The following is a 6,356-nucleotide window of genomic DNA, read 5'->3' on the forward strand; positions in this document are numbered from 1 at the left end:
TGAGACAGAGTCAGAGTCAGAGTTTCTTTATTGTCATTCGCACCTCATGTGGTACATGTGGTGGAGCGAAATTATGTACACAGGGTCCCAGTTACATACAACAATAAAATGTATAAGAAAAACAGTAATAACATCTAAGATATGAACTAAGAAAAACATCAACAAAATATACACTAAGCACTCATAACATAAAACATTGAACATCAGCACAAACATGAACATGAGTCTGTGAGCAGATGTGCACGCATGAACACATCAACATTGTGAGACAATGACGACACCATTACATTGCCACATATTAACAGGGATGGACAATTATGGTATCTAAAGCTAAGTAAAATAAATAAGGATAAATAATTTGCTTATTATATTTTATGTATGCTATCCCAGAGGCCTACAGCTAATACCCTATTTTTATTTACGTATTTCTGATTTTTTGGATCCATTCAGTAACGAGTTTCCTATGTAGCAGAGAGGGGTAGGAGGGGGAAATATTCAGGCACAGTCGGTTGGTCCTCACTTTTGTGTGGAACAGCCTCCACCTGTTAGATAGGTACCACAATATTAAAGGGGGAGGAGGGTGGGCAACAGAGTTTGAAGTTTAAAGGGGTACACTGTTCAGTGTTCATTATTATTATTATTATGGATGTAGTTTTTAACATCCAGGTGTTCTCGGTTTCTTTGTCTTTAAATAACTTAAAAATACTAAGAAGCCCATTCAGGGTTACACGGCATGTCTTGTGGATTAAGTATTAAAATGTCTACTTGGAACTGCAGGGGACTACAAAAACTAAAAAAAAGTCAAACAGATAATGACTAGGGTGAGATCTATGCGCTCAGATATTGTGTTATTTCAGGAAACTCACCTGTTGTCTGGTCAGGAGGCAAGGATAGGCAGGAGGTGGCAGGGCAGTATATATTCAGCACCCTTTACTTCCCAGGCAAGAGGGGTCATGATTTTGATTCACAAATCTACACCATTCCACGTGACAAGGGTTATTAAGGACAGGGCTGGGAGGTACATTATTCTAGAGGGCACACTTATCACAGAAAAAATAAACTTAATTAATATTTACGCTCCAAATGTTGATGACCCAAAGTTTTTTCAAAATCTCTTTCGCACAATTTCTTCTCTGTCTGGCAGTTGTATTATAGCAGGAGATTTTAACTGCACATGAACCCAGAATTGGATAGACGTTCAGGTACTGACAACTCTCATTCTAAAAGTAGACAAACAATTCAACATTTTATGAAGGAACTTGATTTGATCGATATTTGGAGGGATATGAATCCCAAGACTTTAAAATACTCGTGCTTTTCAGGTACACATAAGTCATATTCACGTATCGATTATTTTTAAATTTCCGCCATCTTGAGATATAAAATAAGAGACTGTCAATATGATAGCATTTTAATATCTGACCATGAGCCAAATTCACTAATCTATGAGGATTTAAGACTAAGGAGAGACCCTCCTAGATGGAGATTTAAACAAAAGTGGCTGCTAGACCCAGAATTTATGTCTTTCATAGATAACCAAATTAACATCTATTTTGAAATCAACACAGACGAAAGGCCACCCTCTTCGAGGTGGGAAGCGTTTAAGGCCTATATAAGGGGTCAGATAATTAGCTTTACAAGTTATAAGGCAAAACAAACCTATCAAAAAACAAAAGAGTTGGCAGCGGAGATTGACCTGCTGGAGAGGGATTATCAAACGCTATGCCCAAACATCCATAAAAAACTTCTAATACTAAGAACACAGTATAATGAACTCTCTGCCTCTAAAGCCGCCTCACAACTTTTACGTCTTAAGCAGTCGTTCTATGATCAAGGGGAAAAGCCTGGGAAATTATTAGCCTGGCAACTACGACAATTACAAAATGAGAAAAATATTACTTCAGTTGAAAATAATGAGGGACAGATTATTACCGATCCATTAGAAATCAATGACATTTTTAAGATCTTTTTTGAAAAATTATAGAGCTCAGACATACCGCATAAGGAACAAGAACAAAATGTTTTCTTAGATACCCTCCAAATGACCAATATCTCAGAATTAATGAGTACAGATCTCAGTGCAGATATAACTAACGAAGAAATATCTATAGCAATAGATCATTTGAAAATAGGCAAAGCCCCAGGCCCAGATGGGCTGCCGACAGAATTTTATAAGAAATTTAAAGCTAAACTGCTAGCCCCCCTTTTCGACATGTACTTGGACTCATTTGATAAGGGAATTCTTCCTGCTTCGTTAAGAGGAGCCCTGATTGCTTTATTGCCCAAACCTGGTAAACCTTGTAATAAATGTGAAAATCTAAGACCAATAAGTCTTCTTAATGTCGATTTAAAGATTCTGTGTAAAATTTTGGCTCGAAGATCGGAGAGAATATTGCCCAAAATAATTGCTTGTGATCAAAATGGGTTTATTAAAGGAAGACAGGGATTTCATAATGTGAGACGAGTGCTGGATATTACTTATTGTATGGAAGAAAAAACAGACACGGCTTTGCTATCATTGGATGCTGAAAAGGCCTTTGATAGAGTTGAATGGCCCTATTTATTCGAGATATTGAAAAGATTTGGCTGTGGGGACAATTTCTGTTGGTGGGTTAAACTTTTATACAATGAGCCTTATGCTGAAATAGTAACAAATGGAGTTATATCTAAATCACTCAAACTCAAACGAGGTTGTAGGCAGGGGTGCCCCCTGTCCCCTTTATTATTTATTCTAGCAATAGAGCCGTTTGCCATCACGGTGCGGTCTCATAAAAACATAACAGGTTTGACAATAGGCCAACAGGAACATAGAATTGCTTTATTCAGACTTCAGTGGAAGAGGCTGGCAAGATGGTGCCTGTGTTTGGCTTGGCCTCTGCCAGGTTGTTTGCTTACTTTATTTTATTGTTATGTTTCTGTCTGGGGGGGCTTCCTTGCGGACATATGACCGCCACTCACTACTGGCGATCAAGTCTGTGACGGTCAACCTTCAGTGTCATCAAAACGGAGTTACATTTCCACCACCGCTGGAACCCGGTGCCCCTCCCGGCGTCTCTCCTCTCTTACCTGTGGATCTGCCCCTGCTCTGGACACGCAGATGAAGGAAGCGGGGGAAGAGAGCCAGCTTCTTCGTGCTGCTCTGTCGCCTTCGGAAAAATGAGGCAGCATCGGGTGCGGCCAGGCGTTTCAACCTCAGATATGTTGGTGCTGACTACTTCAACCGCTACCAGAAGTTTCCCACACAGGTTGTCACCTGAAGCTGTGGGCATCAAAAGTTCACCGCGGGAGGAATCCCGACTCACTGCGCAGCTTGCCACGTCATCCTGATGCCGCTGTGGACCCCTCTACATGGTCAGCAGCTTTCTCCGCTAAAATGTCGGTAATAAATGTATGCTCTATTGCCAATAAGTCCTTCATTTTAAATGACTTGTTTCGCTCTGAGAGCTTAGACTTTTTGTTTATTTCTGAGACATGGCAGCGTGAAAATGATGTTTCACATCTCCTGGAACTCTGTCCTGAGGGCTGTTCTTTTTTTATCTGCACCACAGATGACAGGCCATGGAGGTGGCACAGCTGTCATCTATAAAAGGACTTTTCTATGTCAAATGATCACTTCATCTACTTACAACTCATTTGAGATGATCATGGTCCGAATAGGCAAAGTTGAGCCTATATATGCCATCCTGGTTTATCGACCACCTGGACCTGCTTCATCTTTTCTCTCAGACTTTCAGGACTTTTTATCTTCTACTGTGAAGCTAAATAGGACCATCATCTCTGGGGATTTTAATTTTCATGTCGATGATCCAACAAACCATCCTGCTATGGACTTTCTTAATATTATGGACTCTTAACTTCTCACAGCATGTGTCTGAGCCTACTCACACTGCAGGCCACACTTTAGACCTGGTTTTTACTTATGGACTCACTCTTAATAATCTACATATAAAAGATGTTTTCAGTGACCATAAGGTTGTCTCTTTTAATATTTCCTGTTATTTGGAGGCTTTTTCTCAGGTTACCAGTAAGCGCAGACGCTTTATTGACAGTTTTGTAGTCGCAGAGTTTTCTTCCCTCTTTTCATTTACAACACCTCCTGATGATGACGATGATGATGTGGAGCTTCTGGTTGACTCTTTTAGTGATCACTGCTTTACCATTCTTGACAGTATTGCTCCTTACAAAACCCACTGTGGGCCCGATTACCGCTGTTCACCTTGGTTAAACAATCAAACTCGAGAACTCAGGCGCTCTTGTCGGAAAACAGAACGCTTGTGGAAGAGGACTGGTCTGGTTGCCCACCGGGAATATTTTAAGGAGCTCCTTGGTGCTTATAACAAGGCAGTTAGTGATGCCAGGTCATCGTATTTTAGCAATTTTATTCACCTGAACAAAAACAATCCTAAAGTGTTATTTGATACTATCAGCAGTATTGTATCTCCTCCAGCGCACCAGGCTTCATTAACCTCAAACAACGACTGTAACATGTTCCTCAGTTTTTTCATAAAGAAGGTGATGGACGTGAAATCCAATATATCTCCAAGCTCCTCTACTTTTCAAAATGAGCCTCAGTGTTCTGAGTAATTTTCTTCTTTTGTTCCAATTACTTTAATGACCTGACGTCATTAATTGCCAAAATGAAACTTTCTACTTGTTCACTGGAAATATTACCTCCTTCTCTGCTTGTACAGACTCTAGCCTGTATTGGTCCAACAGTGTTGATGATAATTAACAACTCCCTGAACAAAGGGTCCGTCCCATTGTATTTTAAAACAGCAGAAGTTACCCCTCTCTTAAAGAAGCCTAACCTTGATTCTGGCTCCCTTTCCAACTTCCGTCCCATCTCTAAACTGCCTTTTCTCAGTAAATTACTTGAAAAAGTTGTAGAAACCCAACTCAGATCCTGGTTCTGTCAGTTACAGATCTCTGATCCCTTTCAGTCTGGTTTTCTAAAACACCATTCCACTGAAACTGCTCTGGTAAAAGTCCACAACGATCTGTTAATGGCTGCTGATGAAGGAAAATGCTCTGTGTTGGTCCTGTTAGATCTTAGTACTGCCTTTGATACCGTCGACCACACAACCTTATTAAACAGACTGAAGGTTGTGGCTGGTATTTCTGGCTCGGCTTTGGACTGGCTCACATCATACCTATCTCACAGAACTTTCTGCATCAAGACAGACAGGTTCTCCTCTGATTATGTCCCCTTAACTTGTGGGGTGCCCCAAGGCTCAGTTCTGGGTCCACTTTTGTTTTCCTTTTATATTATCCCACTTCCCAGCATTATTCAATCCTTTTCTGATATTTCTTATCACATTTATGCTGATGACATTCAGTTGTATTTTTCATTTAAATCACACCAGCTGGATAAATTGGCCATCCTTGTCCAATATCAGTGACTGGCTTGCCAGTAACTTCCTGGTTTTAAACACCAGTAAGACAGAGACTTTGATTACTGCTCCGAGTCATCTTCACCCAAAAATCAATCAGAAAATTGCCTCTTTCTGCCCAGTAGCCAAATCAAAAGTAAAAAATTTAGGAGTCACATTTGACTCATCATTAGGCTTTGAGTCTCACATTAAAGCTATTTCCCGTTCTTGTTTCTTTCATTTAAGAAACATGTCTAAAATACGACCTATGGTCTCCAGAACCGAGCTAGAGAAAATTATTCATGCTTTTGTGTCATCACGTCTGGACTACTGTAATGCCCTTTTTACCTGCCTGGACAAGTCTTCTCTTGGATGTTCCACGTACGCGGCTGAAAACTAAAGGGGACAGGGCCTTTCAGTCAGTGGCTCCAAGACTGTGGAACAGTTTGCCACTGCAACTTCGTTCTGCTGACTCTGTTGAGGTTTTTTAAAAGCAACTGAAAACACTTTTATTCTCCCAGGCTTTTATGTCATGATTTTACTGTGCTTCTTGTAGTTCTTAGGCTTGTTTTATTCTTTGTATATTTTAGCATTGATTTTTTTTGTACAGCACTTTGTGATTTTATGTCTGATTTTATGTACAGCGCTTTGTGATTTTATGTCTGATTTTATGTACAGCGCTTTGTGATTTTATGCCTGTGATAAGCGCTTTATAAATAAACTTTACTTACTTACTTTACTTACTTATTTGCTGATGATCCTGGCTCCTGCTTACATGCCCCCGCTGAGACGCTCCAGACCGGTACAAAAGAAAGTTAAATGCTGGATCCAGGACAGTGGCCCCATACTGAGAGATTGTTTTGAACGAACAGACTGGCAGGTTTTCAGAGAAGCTGCTGAAAATGGAGGATTGCTTGATCTTGACCAATACACATCCTCAGTTCTGGGTTACATTAGTACATGTACTGACACACTCTCCACTATCAG

Source organism: Nematolebias whitei, chromosome 8 (genome assembly GCF_014905685.2).
Source record: "Nematolebias whitei isolate Nwh7 chromosome 8, NemWhi1, whole genome shotgun sequence".
Lineage (NCBI taxonomy): Eukaryota > Metazoa > Chordata > Actinopteri > Cyprinodontiformes > Rivulidae > Nematolebias > Nematolebias whitei.